This window comes from Neofelis nebulosa, chromosome 13 (assembly GCF_028018385.1).
Source record: "Neofelis nebulosa isolate mNeoNeb1 chromosome 13, mNeoNeb1.pri, whole genome shotgun sequence".
In the NCBI taxonomy this organism is placed as follows: Eukaryota; Metazoa; Chordata; class Mammalia; order Carnivora; family Felidae; genus Neofelis; species Neofelis nebulosa.
Genome location: NC_080794.1, coordinates 37,210,766 through 37,230,652, shown reverse-complemented (window position 1 = coordinate 37,230,652; position 19,887 = coordinate 37,210,766). Strand labels below are relative to the sequence as shown.

At 53.2% G+C, this 19,887-nt stretch overlaps 1 protein-coding gene and 1 long non-coding RNA gene across 5 annotated transcripts in view; one reads left to right on the top strand and one right to left on the bottom strand.

Moving 5' to 3' along the window:
- Positions 1 to 11,819, bottom strand: part of CHST3 (carbohydrate sulfotransferase 3) — a 37,076-nt gene extending 25,257 nt beyond the window's left edge. For 3 of the 4 annotated variants that reach the window (XR_009252304.1, XR_009252305.1, XM_058696631.1), the window contains exon 1: positions 11,064 to 11,819. The gene's annotated coding sequence lies outside the window, so the exon portion shown is untranslated. Of the gene's footprint in view, positions 1 to 6,617; positions 7,467 to 11,063 lie in introns of those variants that run through there. The other variant, XM_058696632.1, reaches the window with a different exon arrangement.
- LOC131492817 (uncharacterized) lies at positions 457 to 7,548 on the top strand. Its single transcript, XR_009252306.1, has 3 exons — positions 457 to 773; positions 1,034 to 1,092; positions 7,450 to 7,548. It is a non-coding gene; the product is annotated as an uncharacterized LOC131492817 (long non-coding RNA).
- Positions 11,820 to 19,887: the final 8,068 nt, after the last annotated feature.

Here is a 19,887-nt window from a genome sequence, read left to right as displayed (position 1 = left end):
TTTGGAGGCAACGGGAAACAGAATTGTCCCTACAGTCAAACTTAACAGTCTATGTTCCCCGCAAGAAAAGCAACAACTCTCCGGAAATTGTTACTATGTTGGGGGGGTGGGGAGTCACTGGTTTGGGTCCCCTCCCTTCTAGGTGTGAGGGGGGCGTGGCCACCCCTGAAGCCCGAGGGGTCCTGGGGGCTGGGGGAGGGGGGGACAGTGTCAGGAGGACCCACCCTGCAGGCTGTGGAATCCTGGGGGATCCCCACATAGTTGTGGGGAGGGCCATTGGACTTGTGCTAACCTGGGACTTGGGCATTAAAAAGGGGATAGGGACCCCTGAGAATCCAGCATGGGTCAGTTGAGTCACATGCTGGGTAATCAGCACCGGTCGGTTGAGTCACATGCTGGGTAATCACCTAAGCCAGGTGTCTGGTGGAGGCCCTTAGTTTCCAGGGCAGGACTCGGGCGGGGCTGGCTATCTGGTGTAGAAGAAGCCAGCGCTGGAGGCCTGAGGAGGCCCCTGTGGCTTCAAAAGTACTCCTGAAAAAATGGTAACTCATAGCCCAAGGGAAATCCGAGCTTTTCTCTCTCACCCAGAGGGTCATTCTCTCCGCAACACAGGGACGCAGTGACTGCAGAATGAAGCAGAAATGCAATTCTGAGAACAGAGCTGGCCTGTACTCTCGGTGTCAGAGGGCAGCTGAACTCCTCCCTCCTCTGTCTCCGCAGAAAAGAAGACTTAAGAGTGTCCGTTTCTCCCCTTTCCAGCCCAGGGAATTCAGGTGAGCCAGAAAACCTCTCTAAGCCTCAGTGTCCTCGCCTGGAAGATGGGGGTGACCATGCCTCCCTTGTGAGGTTGTGGAGGGGGAGGACACCGTTCAGCACAGGGCTGGCCATGGGCCCCTCCTCCCAGCTCAGCGGCTGGGGTGGGACGGGGCTGGGAGTCCCAGCAGCAGCTGCGTCAGCCTGGCATCCTGCGCCTGCAGACCGGGCCGAGGAAGCTGGCACTCGGCCCCTCTCTTGACTCACTCTCCTTTTCCAGGTCTGGCCCACCAAAAACAGAACAGGCATCCTCTGAACCCCCGTGCTCCTTCCAGAGAGGTGAGTCTCACCCTAAATGGCCATGTCAGCAGGGTTTGCATGGCCAAGAAGCTGGGTGCTCCCTGCCGCCTCCTAAATGGATCCACAATCTCCAAGAAACTCTGGGGAGTGATCCACACTGAAGGATGAAAACTCTTCCTGGCACTTCCTGTCTGCACCACACTATTCGGCAGACATAGGTTCATACGCCCTATCTCCTATGATTCTCTGATGGCTTTGTCGTGCAGCTGGATGGTGGAGTGGCTAAGAGCATAGGCACAGCTTTAGTTGGACAGCTGAGGGTTTGAATCTTGGCTGTGTGGCCTTGGACAAGTCACCTAACCTCTCTGGGCCTCAGTGTTGGCATCTGTAAAATGGGGCTACCTCATGCAATCAGACAGATGCAAATACATCACTCAGCCTGAGGATGCTTAGTACACACAGAGCTCTCAGATACTCAACTGTACCTACAAGGAAGGCAGAGGCCTTTGGGACCTGTCAGAGTGCTGGGCACACAGCTCAACCAGACTTTACTTTTTAAAAGTGATTCCAACACTGGGATTCCCAGAATTACAATCCGAGGCCTGGCAAGGATGTACTTTTGGAAGCTCTTCATGTCCATCACCACTTCCAGAAGCTCCTGCCAAAGCTGAGCTTATGAGTGGGGGTACGGGAGACCCCAGGCAGGGAGGAGAACGCGGGGAAGGTGGGAGACAGCAGCTGGAGAGGAGAACTCAGGACAGGAAGCCAGAAGGCTGACCTGGCTCTGCTACCCAAAGGTCCCTTGCAGGACTTTGGGCACAAGGACACCAGAGAACCCCAGAGGGCAGGCTGGCAGGTAGGCAGCAGACTGTGAGACTCAGTGATGTCATGCTTTCCCAGGATGACCCAGTGGTACCCCTGGGCTGTGAATGGGAGCTGTGTACTGGGCCTCTCACCCTCCCTGTCTCCTTGCCCTTCAGGCTTGCATGGTGTCTCTCCTTCCCCTGGCACCTCCTGTCCTCCCTGCCCCCGGGACCCCACGGCTATAGCATTGGTGCTCTGCTCCTAACTGTGACCCCCATGCTCCCTGTCATGTCTCTCCAATCTCCACATTGAGGGAAGACCTACCTGCCAGAAAGACCTGGATTTCATTACTGCCCCTGACTCCTCCTGGCCAAGTGATCTTGGGTAGGTTAACCTGCCTCTCTGAACCTGTTTCCTCATCTATAAAATGGAAACATTGCTATCAACCTTGCTGGGTTGTATGGGGCTTAGTGAGATGGTCTGTAAAATACTTGGCACACAGCAGGTGCTTAGCAAATGTAAAGTATGACATTCAAGGGCCTCTATGATCTGACCTCAATTTACTTTTCTAGCTGCATTTATTAAAAAAATAATAGCTCCTTCTTCTTGATGCTTACCGTTGTGTGAGGCACTGCTGTAAACACTTGCACAGGGACACATTTTATTCTCCCATCACCCCCATATGGTGGGTATTATTAGCATGTCCATTTTACAAATGAGAAAACTGAGGCACAGAGAGGTTAAGCAACTTGGCATGGTCACACAGCATGTGGGGAGCAGGGTTCCCTTCCCGTGCAAGCAGCCTGGCTCTACAGGCTGCACCTGCAACCACAACTCGGTCCTGCCTCATCTCTCTTCGTGCATCCTTCAAATTACAGTTCAGTCCAAATGGACTCCTTGCCACTCTCTGCATTCGATCTGAACTCTCCCATCCCTGCCTTTGCCCAAGTTCCCTCCTTGCGCCTGAATGCCCACCTCATCCATGAAGCCCTCCCCAAGTCCTCCCTCATGTCCACCTTTGTGGGCTCATCACAGTTGGACTCCAGGGTGGTTATCTGTGCCCAAGTCTCCTCTCCCCGTCTGGCCCGAGGGCACTTTCTGCTACCCCCAGGCTACCCTGCGCAGTGTCAGGCATGAGCAGGCATGTAGTATCTGGACAGGCGATGCCAGGGCTGAAGCACCTAATGTGTCTCCCTGGGTGGCCTAGAGGAGAGCTTAGCACTCAGGGCTCCACTACTTCTGCAAGAGTAACTTGAGGGCTTCAGCCGGAACCCCCACCCCCACCCCCAGGCAGCTGGGCTTCCTTCTCTGGGCTCAGGGGAAAGGACTCAGCCACAGGAGATCTGCATTACCTGGGGGTGGGACTGAGCCCCGGAGGGGCTGGAGGGGCTGAACGGACATCCGTCCACAAGGGGACAGGACTGAGAAGCACTTGCTGATGGGGCTGGGGCTGAGTCATGGTGGGAGTCATGGTGAGTTGGAGGGGGCAGACTCAGACCACTCCCTAACAAGTGCATCCCATCCGGGAGGCTGAGCACTGTCCTCTCCTGCACGGTGTGGCTTTGTGTCCTATCCACCACTCACGGTTCCACAGTCAGGTGGGGACTCACTGGAGCTGTGGAAGCACTGGGGACACCAAGGGGGACGAGACAGACGCTGTCCTGCCTCACAGGGCTCACTACCCATAGGAGACCACAGACCATGAAACCAGCAATGGCCACACAGTGGGGTAAAGTGTGACAAGGGGGAGACATGCCGGCAGCTGACCTAGGCTTCCAGAGGTGACACCTAAGCTGAGGCCTGGGGCTGAATGGGAGCTGGCCACCAGAAAAGAAGGAAGGAGAATGTTCTTGGCAGCTGGAGAGGCAGAGCTGGATGCACTGTCTGGGGAAAGAGGATAATTTGGAAAGTGGACGAGTGAAGATAAGGTGAGGGCTGGGGAAGGGGAAACTGGGGCATGCTATCCACCAGGAAGATCTCAGGGCCCATGGAAGCCGCTGGCATCCCAAGCAGCTCGGCACCTACCCCAGGGTGGGGCTCCTCCTATCTTGTTGGACCGCCCCGATCTGCCAGTTCCTCCTTACTTGTTTAAATCCCTTCTCCTGCCATCTATGCCAGTTCCTGAAGCCAGATCATTGCCAAGGGGAAGCACATGGCCGGCCTCGCAAAAGAGGCTGACGGACCATCACAAATGCCCTGTCCGGGTCAGCCTGGGGAAGGCCGAGGGCTCGAACTCCCACCGGCAGTGCCTTCACGGAGCTGCCCCTGAAGCCAGCCTCCCCAGAGCTTCCTGGCCAGAGAGCAGCGGCACGCCCTGGCCAGTTACGAAATGCCTGCTCTTGCGTGCACTCTCTCTGTCCCTCCTCGGGCCGCAGCCACGGCAGCGCGCAGGTTCACACACGGCAGGGTTGTGGCAGGGTTCCGGGTACTGGTTACGGGAGCCAGGCCACAGGGCTCAGACCCCACTGTGCACTTTCGAGCTAGGGGATGTGGGCAACGCATTCTGCCTCTGGTTCTGTCTGCCTGTCTGTAATATGGCAATAACAAGAAACCTCCCTTAAGAGCTTCCTGTGAGAACATGGTCGCAGGCCCAGAAGGTTCTAAGAGCACGGTGCTGTGCATGCTAGCTGCCATTACTAATGCCTCCCGTGCCCCTGACCCCTGGGCACCTGCACCCAGATGTGCAGGTCACATCTGGAACCGTCAGAGGAAAACAGCTCCTCAGAGCAAAAATAAGAAAGGGCGCCTGACCTTCACGGTCATGGGTGTTTCGGTTCTTCATCCCTCCTGAGAGGCTGACTTCCCTTTCCTCACAGGTGCTATAGCTTTCTATCTGGGGCCTCTTCAGGTACGTCTGTCCTTAACCCTGCAGGCCCCAGGCCTTGTCCGGAGGGGAGCCAGGCCCATGTGCCCCAGGCGTGATTCGAGTTGTGAAATTTCTTGCTGAAAACTGGTGTAGTCTCAGCCAGGGGGGGTGGCCCAGTTTGTTTTCAAAATATTTCCTCAGATAGCGCTGCTTTGGCTCAGACTTGTTAGCACTTCCCAGAATTCTGCAGATGGTGAGGCAGCTGGAGGGCAAGGGAGAAGAGGGAAGAGGGGAAGAAATCAGGGAGGCCCGGGGCCCCACCTCAGGTGGCTGTGTGGGCTCACACCGGCACCGGCTCGGCGTGTGTGAACAGGCATGCACACACACAAGAAGGGAAGCAGGTCTGCCTGTAGAGGGGGGCTTTCAAATGGCTGAGCTGTGGAGACTTCTGAACCAGAACTTCCCTCAGAAGCCCAATGCATACCACAGACACGGCGGGGAGAGGCCTGGAGCCCCCTCCCTCGGAGGGGTTCCCACTGAACTCTGGGGCTCCGTGGCACCTAGTCTGAAAACCTCTGCTGCTAAAGGAATCTTGGCCTTCTCTGGGGGAGTTAGGACCAACACTGTGTTAAAATAATGAGCTTTCTGAGGGAAGATGCAATTATTTTCCTAATAAATTCTAATTTGTGTCTAGTATAGCAAATGCCACACATTCTGAGAAATCAGGGCTCAGAATGTGCAAAGTGATTGATTCCATTCACTAACAAGCTTCTGAGCACCTCTCTGGGAAGTCTTGTGAATGCAGGACTGAATATCTGGGGCAGAGAGTATGTGGTGAATAATACTTATGACACAGACCTAGTTCAACGTACAGGCATGTTTCTAAACTCCTCACAGATATTAATTCACTGAGAGCCCTATCACCTAGGACCTAGAGCTGTCAGTGAACTAATCTCTTACCGATTAAGAAACTAAGGCCCAGAGAGGTTAAGCAACTTGCCCAAGGTCACACAGTCACTAAGCAGTACTGTAGGCACTCCGGGTTTAGGTTATGTGCTCTTAACCATTACATAATTTGCCTTTTGGAATGAGTGTGTCCCTGTGTTTGTGTATTTGTGTATGCACGCACTTATGCCTACAAATGTTTTGGTATATACTATGTCTAGCTGTTTACTGAAATATTTGTGTTTGGCGGGGGGGGGGGGGCGGGGGGGAATATCTGAATGTGTGTGTGTGTGTGTGTGTGTGTTGAAATGCCCATGATGATACGTGTGATGGTCTGTGAGTACATGGGTATGCATTCTCTCTCCCACCAACCCACCAAGGCTGCAAGTTATGGGGCTCACACCCAAGTACTCTCTCTGTTGTAGCCTGGCAGCAGCATGACAAAGGGACTCCCTGGCCAGAGGCAGGACCCAGAGCCTTCCGGCAGTGCCTGCTCCCCAGATTCCGGAGGTTTGCGTTTGCTGACCCAGCTCACATCCAATGGAAAGGCCCCTCAGCCACTCTCTAGGTCCCAGCCAGCAACTGCCCCCACAGAGAGCCCCAGCTGGCTCTCCTCACTGGGTTTTAGAGTGGTCAATTAAATGCACTGAAGTTCTGAAGCGATCATGAATTTGCTTCCTACCCTATAGGCATAGTAACTTACAACAGTGCTGGGACTTCTTGAAACCTTTTAGACCACCAGCACCCTAAGCTGATATGGCCTAATCTGATATGACTCCAGCCAAAAGCAAAGAGCCTTGACATTCTAGTTAGTCCAGAAAGCCCTTCAAGCTAAATGTATGGGTTTTGAAGGTTTCTTCACAAGGGAGCCCCACCTTGGATGGACACAAGAGGGGGAAGTTAGCTTTGGTCCAACCACTCGAAACTGACATTTAAGACACAAAGCTTCATCAGGTGCCACAAAGCTGGAAAAAGCCCCACCGTTCTCCACCATCAAAGTAAAACTCACCAACGGAGAGACCACCTTCTGCCTCGCTGAGTGGGACCAAGGCCGAGACTTGCTCAGATGGCACAGGATTGAGCTGGAACCCTAGGCGGACTTTTCTCCCACATGTTCCTCCTGGTCCCGGTGGCCAGTGTGCCAGCCTCCCGCAGCATAAGGACAGCCCGGTGGCCCGGTGTGTTCCCTGACTTTTGAGGCTCCCAAAGTCAAGGAGGAGGGGCTGGACAGGGAGGGGATAGGGAGGAGGGAGCTGGTGAAAGCAGCCAGTAAGCCAGGTGTAACCACGGGAGGCCCAAACAGTGCTTCCCAGGCTGGCCTCCGAGATGGCTGTTTACTTGTGGTATTTAGGAGACGCTGAACTAGGGCCTGGCTTATTTATTTTCCACACTTTCCTCCAAATCCTTTTCAGAGTCCTCTAGAACCCCAGTGATAAATTTCCCAGGGCCTAGAGAAACCCACAGTCCTTCAGCACACAGACATCTTTGTGGAGCAGGGGAGAGGAGGGAAGGGAGGGAAACATGGAGGGGAGAGACAAGAGGGCAAGGAATGGAGGGTGGATATGAAGCTACGGGTGGCCGGGTGCTCCCATGGCCTACCTGCCACCTCTCTCTCCACGGTGGTGGATAAGGGCAGGGGGAGCAAGCAGCCAGATTTGGGGCAATGGAGCCAAAGACTGAGTGTGTCCACCTCCAAGCACAGAACAGACTGTCCAGCCCGCCAGGGACCACCCCACACCCAGCTGAGGAAGCCACGTGCTCAGGGCAGGACAAGCAGCATTCTATCATCTAGTTAGTCATCAGAGAAAAAAAGGTGACATTATTTCTTATTTCTGTTTAAGGAGTGAAAAGGAGAGCTGTTTTCTTTTCCTCCTACGTGACTTCATGACATGCAGAGACTTCTGGGTTTCCTCACGGCTAAGATTCCAGCTAAGATTCCCTTGGCTCCCCTTGCTTTATGACTTCCCAGCAGAGGTGCTCGCTCGCAGCCGCTCCCTGGGCTTCACCCATCACCTGACAGTGTTCCTAAGTGCCTCCACGTCTCAGACACTGGGATGGAGCCAGGGTGCACAGACGAACAGCCCCTGGCCCTCGGGTGGGGCAGTTTCTCCCCACACCCAGTCTCCCAACCTCTATCCTGGACGGCATGTCCACTCCACAATGGAGCCAGAAGACGATGCCGATGCCTGCAGCTCAACACTGTCAAGGCTCACGGAGCTCACCCCAGTGGGCTTCCTGGGGAGGGTGGGAGGGGCCAGCTGGGTAGTTGCTCCTTTTTCTTTTTTTTTTTTTTTAATTTTTTTTTTAATGTTTATTTATTTTTGAGACAGAGAGAGACAGAGCATGAATGGGGGAGGGGCAGAGAGAGAGGGAGACACAGAATCGGAAGCAGGCTCCAGGCTCTGAGCCGTCAGCCCAGAGCCCGACGCGGGGCTCGAACTCACGGACCGTGAGATCGTGACCTGAGCTGAAGTCGGACGCTTAACTGACTGAGCCACCCAGGCGCCCCAGTTGCTCCTTTTTCTAAGGTTGCCAGTTTTTCCCGTACCATAGACATGCTGGCCGGAGATGGGAGTGGGCAGAGCAGTGAGAGGTAGCCCTCTCAGCCCTTGGGGGGTACACAGTACAAACCAGACTGAGACCATGGCGGCCCCTAAGTGCCTGCAGGGGGGCCTGAAGGCAGATAGCTTGCCAGCTCCTAGCTTCGTGACCTTAGGCATCCACTGCACCTCTCTGAGCCTCACTTCCTCATCTGTAAAGTGGGGTTGATAACCGCTGTCCCTCTGTGGGGCCCATGTGGGAAAGCATAAGCTAGGGACCAGGTGAGCCATGCATTATCACTCCCCACCCCAGCTCTGTCCCACCCATCTCTCTTGGGGACCAGAAACTGCCCCGGGGCACATGATAGGTGTGGGAAGGACAGCCACAACATGTCCCTCTATATTCACCAGGCAGGCGGGGGCAGGTGAGGGCTGATTTCCCCGTGTAACAGATTTCCACTCTGGTGAGGGCAGGAAAAAAAAAAAAACAAAAACGAAATACCATCTGAGGATGTCTACCTGGCAATTTCTCCCAAACCCAAACTTATGACTTGTATGGTCACAAGTGACAGCTTTGTCTTCTCGGAGAAGCAGCAAATCATCTCTCACTGGAATTACTGCAACATCTCCCTCAATTCACTTCCAAATCTCTCATCATTTCCCAACTCCAGCTCTACACGGAAGGCTCCAGAGGCCTGAAGCCACCCAGAGTTTAATTTCCCATGGCCCATGGTGTAGCCCAGTCTGGGCAGAGAGTGTGGAAAAAGGACTGCAGTCAGAGGCCCCAGGACCACGTTAGTAAGTAGCCAGTGTGGCTTCTTTGTTGCCATGGAGAACCAGTAGGGACCTTGGAGACAGCCTCCCATGGTGGAGACAGCGTGAGTTCCAGAGTTAGACCGTCCAGGTTCAAATCGCAGCTTTGTGCCTCATCAGCAGTGCGACTTCGAAAAAGTTACTTAACTTTCTGAGCCTCGGTTTCCTAATCTGCCAAATGGCCACAAAATGCTAACTTCACAGGGATGGAAAGGCTTAATGAGATAACGTATGCAGGGCTCTTGATTCACAGAAGACACAAGGTGGGAAGGTGATACGGGGAACAACTGGTTGTGGCACGCCACCCGAAACCGGAGGTGGCCAGGTCCAGGTCACTCCCTCTCTCACCTGGGGCCACCCACGTAGTTCTGGTGCTGCCCACGTGCTCTGCTAATTTCAGCATTTAGGCCATGGAGAAGCTCGAAATGCAGACTGAACCTATTCACGAAGGGGCAGGGGAATGACACATCCCCTTGTGATTCCTCGGCCAGCTTGTCCCATACCCTTGCACCCTCTCAATCTCATGCCGGTAGGGAAGCACTCCCAAGACTGCTTGCGATCCCAGTTCCAGGAACATGAGATGTTTCAGCTCCTCTGGGAAAGGCACGCCCGCGGGCACACAGAAACCCGCCCAACGTTCGGTACAGGGACTGCGACTACCCCCCTCCACCTGCTGCCTCCAGAGCCAAGCCCCTGCCGGAGGACACAGCCCCTAGACCTTTCATGAGACCCATTTCCAGCCAGGCCAGCAGGAGCCAGGAAGAAGCGTGCAACACCATCCCCTGCTTAGCCAGGTATAGACATGGAGGCTTTCCTGCTGCCCCTCTTAAGGGAGCATAGGTCAACGATGAGATTCAAGACCGCAGGGCCAGCCCACAGGGCACAGTGGAAGACACCGCTGGGGCCGCTTCTCCAGACAGCTCAGGCAGGGCTCCCTGGCACCACTCAGGGCCTCCTCCTCTGCAGGAACACCAAATCCAACCCAGGTGAGGCCACCAGGCTTGGCTCACAGTGAGTCCTTAGCGAACGTTAATATTGGTGCCATTAATCATGAAACAACTACTCACTGAGTACCAGCTGTGTGCCAAGCACTGTGCTTGGTCCAGGACAATCCTTGAAATATCCCAGGTCCCCAGCACACTAGGGCACCTGAAAATAAACACAGCTTCAGGTGCAGTGAAAATGAGAAGGGCTCCAGCACTGCCCAGGTTTCTTCAAGACCTTTGGAGCCTTAAACGTCCCCCACCCCGGTTGACACACCCATCCAGGGCTGGAATCGCCTTCGCTGATCCTCCTGGAAGTCCCTCTGAGGAAGCACATCCGCCCGGGGTGGGGGGAGGGTCTGTGTGCTTTCCTCGCAAGCCCTGTCACTGCCACCACCCAGCTGTCCCGCGCAGGGCAGCATCGGCCTGCTGCTTTTTCCACTCTGCTCAGAGCCCAGCATGCCGGGTCTGAGTTTTATGAATCACTCCCTCCTCTCTCCCGGCCTCGCCTCCGGAAGGGCTGCGCACACCCAGACACATCACCAAGACACGGACTTTCCACACCAGACTCGCTTCTGGCGAACCCCGAGATCCAACTGCAGTGTCTGGTTTCCCCCTCCCCACTTCTAGCCTCGGGGTGCCGGCCACGACTTGTAAAGACAAGACAGCTCTTCCCCGGCCCATCACGCTGTGGGGGCTCCTCACTGGGGGGGCTGCAGACAAAGACCGTGGATTTACTTGAGGGCAGGCGGGAAGAGGGCATGCTTGGTCTAAACATCCAAACCCTGGCGCCTCCGGAATTGTACATTTCGGCCTGCGCGGGGTGCGGAGTCCGTGTGGCGTGTGCTCAGAGCGAGTGCGCGATGTGTCTGTGGCTTGCATGATGATGAGCTGCGAGTACCTGGCAGCTGTGAATCTGGGTGCGGGCTGGGTCTAGGGACTGCGGGTGCCTGCGTGGAGTTTTCCCTGGGCCGGGAACTCCCTCTCCCACGCTCCGTTTCGCCCCCTCTTCCTCCAAAGTTTGGCGGGCCGCCCGGACGGGGAAGGTTGGGGGGCGCATGGCTGGGCGGCCTTGCCCGGGCCTCGGAGGCGGTTCCGGGACGCCGGCGCCCTACTTACCCCGGCCGCCGAGCCTCCTCCGGCGGGGGCGGATCCGACTGTCCGCGGCTGGGGTCCGGCGCTTGCAGCATCCGCTCGCAACTTTGCCCTCCTCTGCGTAGAGCCCGGCAGAAGCAGCTCAGCGGCTCCGATCCCTCGCGGCCCGGGCTCTGTGCCCCCCCCGGAGGCGGCGGCGGCGGCAGCGGCGGGGAGGGAGGGAGGCGCGGCCCCGCCGGTTCGCACGCCGAGCGGGAAGCGGCGCCAGGCGGGCGCCGTCCTGCGCAGCGAGCGAGCGAGCGGTCCTGCCTGGCGCCCTCCCCGCTCGGGCCCGAGCCCGCGAGCGGCCCGCGGCGGCGGCGGATTCCTGAACCGCGTCCAAGGCGCCCGGGGAGCCCTCCTCCTCCTCCTCCTCCTCCTCTCCTTCCTCACCCCACCCAGCTCCCAGCCCTGCGCGCCCAGCAACTTGGGAACCGTTGGCGAAGTTGGCGCAGCTTGGGCAGCGCGCCGGCCCGGCCTCTGGCTGGAAGGAGGGGAGGAGAGGGAGGAGCTGAGGGGGGAGGGAGGGGGCCCGCCCCCGCCCCCGGGGAGCCGCGCTCTCCGGGACCCCTCTGTGGGCCTTTGTTCCGGGCACTGCACCTCGGCCCGCCCTCCCCGGGGACTCGCTGGGGGCCTCTCGGATCCCCCACCTCCTCGCAGAGAGACTGGGAGGAGCTCCCGGCCGCCCCGGGGTGGGTAGGTGGGGGGAGAGGCGGCGTGCGGATCTTCGCGGCTTCACCCTGCCAGAGCCTCCCAAGCCCTTACCGGCCTCCCATCCTATCCCTCGCCGGAGACATCCCCCTGGCTGCGCTGGTTCTAGGCCGGGGGTTGGGGTGGTGGATCCAAGTGACGGTCCCCAGGGCTTCCAAAGACCAAAGCACACCCTCTCTGGGCGGTCACAGGTCACCCTCCCGCCCTACCGCTTTCTCGCGCCTCCAGTCCGGGGCTCCCCTAGTACGAGACCCGCGAAGCAAGGGGGAAGTAGGGTCCACGAGGACCAGCCAGAGCGGCTTCGCGTAATCTTCCGACCCTCCTGGGGGTGGCGATCGGCGCCTCCCGCGGAGGGTGGGGTGGGTGCTGCTGGACGTCGGGCGGGCAGCGTGTTGCCTCCCACGCGCGGGGCAGTGCCCGGCCGGGCAGCGCCGGCTCACGGGTACAAGGCCAACTTAACCTGGAGCGTGGTGAAGTGCTAGGCATTGGAACACAAGCCGAGACTCCTTGTCAGCTGCCTGAATCCTGTGGTGCCCCGGCCTCCCGGGCTTTGAGCTGGGCTTGCTAGGTTTTTCTCCTGAGGCTTCTCAACGCTTAGCGCCATGAGCTAATTCAGGCCTCTTTAAGACAGTGGCCCTGACATTTAATGGGATAGTCCAGGGCTTAGACACAATAGGTTATTTCCCGAAAAGAAGAAATAGGAAAATTTTTAAAAAAGCAACAACTTGAACATCTACACACTTTTGCCGCCCTGGTCATTTTCACCACGTGTAAAAAAGAAACCTGAACAGAATGGAGCATGGCCCCGGCCTAACCTGGGCTGAAATCCTCACAGGTGGCGGAAGTCAGAGGGCCCTGTTTATTATCTAGGTCCAGCCCAGCCCAAGCTTCCACCAGGACGGTGGGCTGGAGGGACCTGGGCAAAGTGCTCCAGACGGTGAAGTGAGACCTTGGTGTCTCTTTCGGCAGAAAAACCCGACTGGGTGCTTCAGTTCTATTGTTAACAGTTCTGTGACCTCCAGGGGACTGGAAATTTGGTGAGAGCTCAGACCCTAAATCACCTCCTGGGTAAGCATCCTGAGTCCCTCTCCCTATCTCCCTAGCCTCAACATCCACAGGGCGAGGACCTGTGCTCTGGAATTGGTCTGCATGTTCTCCCATCAGTTTCTGGGAGGTGGGGGGGGGGGGGGTTCTTCAGACTCCATCATCTCTTCTCTGAAGGGAGGGCCTCCTTTGAGCCTCACAGATCTGTCAAGAAGCTATGTTTAACTGCACCTGCTGGCCTTATGAGGCAGGCCTTCCTGTCAGACACATGGAGTCTGGGATTTTAGTGCCAGGACTTTGTAAGCACGTCAGAGAATACAAAGGCTGAAACCTAGGACTGTGTCATCGCCAGATTATAGAGAACGGATTGTGCTACTGACGTGGGGAGGAGTAGCACAGGTGGCCACTGGGAAATTCCTGTGTTCACCCCATACTTATTGAGCACATTCTAGATACTGGGACCCACAGAGGTAGATAAGTCGTGGTCCCACCTTCTGTCCAGAGGAGACAGATCTAAGTCTAAATAAATACTAATGATACAATGTGCTATGTGAGGGGAGGCTGGGGCTGGGGGTAAGGGAGTGGATGTCTCCAGAACAAGATCACAGGCTTGCACAGCTCCGGGGCAGGTAGAATGTGATGTGACTGTCAGCCCTGGGAATCATTCAGTGCTACAGCCTTATTCTCAGAGCTGAAGACCCCAGGCCTGGGCTTCCGAGATGAGCCAGAATTCTGCAGGCAGAAGAGAAGTCAGAGATGGGACAGAGCTTTCTAGGTAAAGCGACCAGCAATTGAAAGAAACGAGTTTCTCTGGGCTGGCATGACAGCTAATAATTAGGCCTTCGTTTGAGGCTGTCTTGATTGCAAATGAGAGGGAGAGGGTAAACGTCTGACGGGACATTAGGAACTTGCATCGTAGAATACTTTCCAGGCTTAACTTCTTCTCACAATTGCTCCGCCAAGAGATTTGGTCTTGTTTTTTGTTTGTTTGTTTTGTTTTGTTTTTTATTACCCTGTTTGAAAAATTGAAAAATTGTACCCTGTTGAAAAAAGAACTTTCCAGGCCAGAGGCAGAATTGCAGAGTGGTTAGAGTGTGGAGCCTGGGCGCTTGGGTGGCTCAGTCCAGTTAAGTGTCCGACTTCCACTCAGGTCATGATCTCCCGGTTCGTGGGTTTGAGCCCCGCGTTGGACTCCATGCTGACCGCTTAGAGCCCGGAGCCTGCTTCAGATTCCTCTCTCTCTGCCCCTCCCCTGCTCACACTCTGTCTCTGTGTCTCTCTCAAAAATAAACATTAAAAAATTTAAAAAAAATAGGTAAACATTAAAAAAAATTACTAATAAAGGCACACACCAACATCTTGTACCTCCTGATGTAATACATTGGGAAGGTTACAATGTTGAGTATGAAGCATTCCTGCCAAAAAAATGCATCACTGGAATCTAATCACAAGGAAACATCAGACAAACCCAAACTGAGGGACATTTATAAAACAGCTGACCTGGGGGGCGCCTGAGTGGCTCAGGTGTTTGAGTGTTCAACTCTTGATTTAGGTTCAGGAAATGATCCCAGGGTCATGGGATTGAGCCCTGAATTGGGGCTGAGCAGGGAAACTGCTTGGAATTCTCTTTCTCTCTCTCTCTCTCTCTCTCCCTCTGCCCCCTCCCTGCTCACGCACACACTGTCTCCCTCAAAAACAAAGCAAAACAAAAAAAAACAGCTGGCCTGTAATATTTAAAATGTCAGTGACCCAAAAGCCAAAGAAAATGACTAAGAAACCACTCCAAATTAGAAGAGATGAAGGAAGTATGAGCAGGTGAGCACTGTTGTAGGCAGGCTTCTCAGATGGTCCCAAAGACTCCCCTCCTGACTGACATTCACACACTTGTGGGATCCCTGTCCTTGAGTGGGCCTAGACCTGCTTCTAATGACTACAGCAGAGGTAATGGAATGTCATTTCTGGATTACAAAAGACGGTAATGTAGGTTACAAAAGACTGTGACTTCTGTCTTGCTACATTCTCTCTGGTTCCTCTCAGCCTGTTGGAATTACCAGATTCCCTGTGGAAAGCCCCATGTGGCAAGGCGGTGAGGCCCTCAGGCCAACATTCTGCTGTGACCTGAATCTTGCCAACAACTGCTGAATGAGCTAGGAGTGGATCCTGTCCTTGCTGAACCCTGAGATCGCAGTAACCCTGGCCAGCACCTTGACTGCAGCCTTGAGGGACCCTGAGCGAAAGAGCTAAGCCACATCCAGATTCTTGGCCCACAGAAACTGAGGGATGATAAAAATGGTTGTTTTAAGCCACTAAAGCTTTGGAGTGACTTGATATGCAGCTACATACAGCCGATAACAGCCACTAAGTACAATGCATTATCCTGATTGCATCCTGGAACTGAAAAAAATAAAATAAAATTAAAAAATAGAGACTAAGAAAGACATTGTTTAGATAATTGAGAAAATACGAATAGGGGCCAAATGATTGCGAATATTGTGTCAGTGTTCAATTTCCTGCATTTGAGAACTATACTGTTATGTGGGAGGATGTTTGATTCATTAGAGATACACACTGTGATATTTAAGGTCATGATTTCTGCTGCTTCCTGTCAAATGGTTCAGAAAGACTAATAAAAATAAACATTACGGGTGCTTGGCTGGTTCAGGCGGTGGCGCATGTGACTCTTGAACTCAGGGTTGTGAGTTTGAGTCCCATGTTGGGTGTGGAGATCACTTAAAAAATAAAATCTTAAAAAAATAAACATTACATATAGTATATATAACATAGGTGTTATAAAGAAAGAATTTCATTTATCTATTAATTAAAAACATTTTTAACATTTATTCATTTTTGAGAGACAGAGCCTGAGTGGGGAAGGGGCAGAGAGAGGGGGAGACACAGAATCCGAAGCAGCCTCTGGTCTCTGAGCCATCAGCACAGAGCCCGATGCGGGGCTTGAACTCACAAACCATGAGATCATGACCTGAGCTGCAGTTGGACATTTAACTGAGCCACCCAGTCGCCCCTATTTATCTATTAATTTATCTCAAAACTTAATGACTTAAAACAACAAAAATGTACTATTTCCCACAAATTTGTGGATTGACTGGATACATCTGGAAGGCTCTTCTGCTCCATCTGGCATCAGCTGAGGCTACTCACCCTGCTGCCCCCAGCTGGGCTGGGCTGGGCTGGAAAGCCAAGGGTGTCACCTCAACACAGTGCTCCTCAACACAGCCTGGGTGTCCTCATATTATGGCCGTTTCAGGGTAGACAGACCCTACATAGCAGCTGGCTTCTGAGACAGGAAGCATAAGCTGCCTGTCCTCGTAAGGCAGCCCAGTCATGTGCTGGGCCAGGGAATCGCTGAGCCATTCTTGGGATCTGGGGTAAATCTTCCTCTCTGGGTCCAGAAGAGCAAGTTGGCAGTGACTTAAGGAAGAATTCTGGGGGTAAAGGAGGAGGGAAAGAAGAATATAAAGAGGCTCCCCAGCTGGAGTAAAAGGGCCCAGAGACTCAAGAACCGAGAGTAAACTCTCCCCTTTCCCCACCACCCTGCCCCATCTCAGCTTCCTCTACTCCCTGATCATTTTAACCAAAGAGCTCCCTTAAAGATGATAAGGGGCAGGGGGCTGGGTGGCTCAGTCGATTAAGTGTCCATCTCTTGACTTCAGCTCAGGTCATGATCTCAATTTTCACAGGATCGAGTCCCACATCGGGCTCTGTGCTAACATCTCAGTGCCTGCTTGGGATTCTTTCTCTCTCTCTGTCCCTCCGCTGCTTGCACGCACACTCTACGTCTCTCTCTCACTCAAAATAGATAAGCAAACTTTAAAAAAATAACCCTTATATATTAAAAAAAAAAAAAAAAAGATGGTAAGGGAAGAAAAATGTCACTTATTGAACACCAAGTGCCGGGAGCTTTCCCCACATTATTTCATTTATCCTCGTAGCAACCCCACAAAGAAACGATTACGATGCCCTTTGGAAAGAAGACATAGCAAAGGTCTGGGGTGGTGCAGTGATTTGAGCCAACCCACACTGCAAAGGTATTGAATCAAAGAATGTCTTTGCTGTTCTATCCAACAAACAGGTTTGGCCCCAGGACTGCCCTGGGCTTGGGAACACAAGGATGAATGATGTTTTAGTCAGCTATTGCTGCAATAATGCTGCAAAACAAACATCCTCCAAATCTCAGCAGCTTGCAACAAGCGTTGGTTTTCTTCATTCATGAGTAGGTCAGCAGTTGAACAGGGATTTCTGCTTCAGGCCACGAGTTGACTGGGCTTGGGGTCAGCCTTTGTGCTGGCTTCAGCTCTACTGTTCACGTCCCCACATTCTACGTGGTCCAGTGGCTACCTGCGACACTTCTCAGGGTAGATCACAGCAGTACAAGAGACAAAGCAAACCACCCCCGCACTCTTTTTTTTTTTTTTTTTTTAACGTTTATTTATTTTTGAGACAGAGAGAGACAGAGCATGAACGGGGGAGGGTCAGAGAAGGGAGACACAGAATCTGAAACAGGCTCCAGGCTCTGAGCTGTCAGCACAGAGCCCAACACGGGGCTTGAACTCACGGACTGCGAGATCATGACCTGAGCCGAAGTTGGATGCTTAACCGACTGAGCCACCCAGGCGCCCCCACCCCCGCACTCTTAAAAGCTCTGCTGACATCACTGGGTAAAGCAAGTGCCATGCTCAGACCTAAAGGCATTAAGGCAAAGAAGTCATCATACCCACTATGAAGCCACGGTGACGGCCTAGATACTGAATTCTGGGACCAGGGGAATAAGAACTGGTCTGTTCTTATTCCAGGTGACGGGGTGAGACCTCTCACCTTCCGGGAGCTTGCAGCAACCTGTGACTACTCAGAGAGAGACACAATTGCAATGCAGTCAGGTAGGGTGCAAGGAGCAGGTGTGGGTGGGTGGCATGGGAGTGTGTATGTGACTATGTGTCTGTGTCTGTGTTTTGTGTCCTGTGCATGGGAGTGTGTGAGTGCCCACATACATGCTATGAAAGCATGGAGGTGGGTCCCTGCCACCAGGAAGACATTTAGGAAGATATTCTAGAGAAGATGCCGAGGTGAGGTCAATGCTACAGGTGGAAATAAATAGGAGCTCTTGAACTCGAGAGAAGTGGGTGGGGAAGTGAGGGAGGGCATTCCAGGTAGTCATGACTTGGTGAACAAGGGCCAGAAACAGGATGGTGTGCTTGGGGACCCCGAGAAGCAGTTTGTTGTCTCCAGAGCACCTGGGGAAAAAAAAACAGTGGGTGTCAAGAGTGGGCAGGAAGACATAGGTAGAAGCCCAGCCACCGAGGGCCTTTGTCATCTGCTGGATGCCTTCCCTTCACCGCCAAGAGCATTGCCCACCCTTCTCCATTCTGCTCCCTGTCCAGGGGGACTGGCCAGTGTGGACTCCAGCCAAACAAAGCCTCTCTTCTTCTGGAAAGATGGCAGAAGATAGAATGTCTGTGAGAAAATAAATTTCTTGGGGTTTTTTTAGCTGTTTTTTTTTTTAATTTTTATTTTATGGAGAAATAGAGAGAGTGTGAGTGTGTGTGTGGGGGGTGTGGGGCAGAGGGAGAGAGAGAGAGAAAGAGAGAGAGAGAGCGAGCAAGAGAGAGGGAGAATCTCAAGCAGGCTCCACACTTAGCACAGAGCCTGACACAGGGCTTGATCCCACAACCCTGGGATCATGACCTGAGACAAAATCAAGAGTCAGATGCTCAACCAACTGAGCTACCAGGCGCCCTGAGTAAATAAGTTTAAGTCACCCAGCCTGTTGTGTTTTATGATGTCAGTCCTAACAGATTAATACACCAACACCCCCACCTTAAAACAACAACAAAAACAACAACAACAAAAAACTAGGTTAAAAAACTAGGCTAGGTAACCCAGAGACTCAAGTCTAGGAAGACTGCTGGACTTTAAGAAAACAGGGTGCCTGGCTGGCTCAGTCGGTGGAGCATGTGACTCTTGATCTTGGGGTTATGGGTTCAAGCCCCACACTGGGTGTAGAGATTACTTAAAAATAAAATCTTTAGGGGCACCTGGGTGGCTCAGTTGGTTGGGAGTCTGACTTCGGCTCAGGTCATGATCTCGCGGTTTGTGAGTTCGAGCCCCGCATCAGGCTCTGTGCTGACGGCTCAGAGCCTGGAGTCTGCTTCGGATTCTGTGTCTCCCTCTCTCTCTGCCCCTCCCCCACTCACACTGTTGTCTCTCTCTCCTTCAAAAATAAACAAACATTAAAAAATTTTTAAAAATAAAATAAAAGCTTTTAAAAAATAAAATAAATAGAGGGAATCCTAGCCAACAGACCACATCACTGGCGAAGGAAAGAAAAACAAGTTGTCATCTTACTTTCGACAGCAATGCTTTATGTCAGAAGACAATATAATGTTTAATGTAAAACAATATAGTATTTCAGGACTTGTGAGCCACTGATTTTATGGAGTGAAACTGACCATCAAGTGTGGGAATCAAGCTGTTATGAACATAGGAGAGCCAGAGCAATACTGTGCTCTTGAACCCTTCCTGGATAATCCACTAGGGATCAGATGCAGAAAATTAAAAAAGATTGGTGAATGATTGGCATTAAGTCTTAGAAATATCCCAGGTGTGTGACACCAGACTAGACCTCGGACAAATCCTCCATGATGACCTGGCTGTGATCTGAAACTTTGAGCACAGCCCCCCTCCCACATTCTTTCCTTTTGTTTAACCACCTCACTAAGCACACCTTCCCCTCTGGACATAACGTCCTTGATCTGCCCTGGAGATATATGACTATTACGCCTGCTCTTAAACATTCTTCTTTTGGGTGGTCTTAAGGGAGGTGGGGTTACAAATCTACTCCCCTGCAGATGGCCCCTTAATAAATCATTTCTTGTCAAGCTGGTGCTTGTTTGGCCTTTTTCTTTGATCTTACAGCTCCTTTGGCCTTTGGAGGTCGTTTTGCATATGCTTCCTTTTTCCAGAACACCAGCTAATAATCGAAGAAGGAATCCTAGAAGGGCGCCTGGGTGCTCAGTCAGTTGAGTGGCTAACTCTGTCA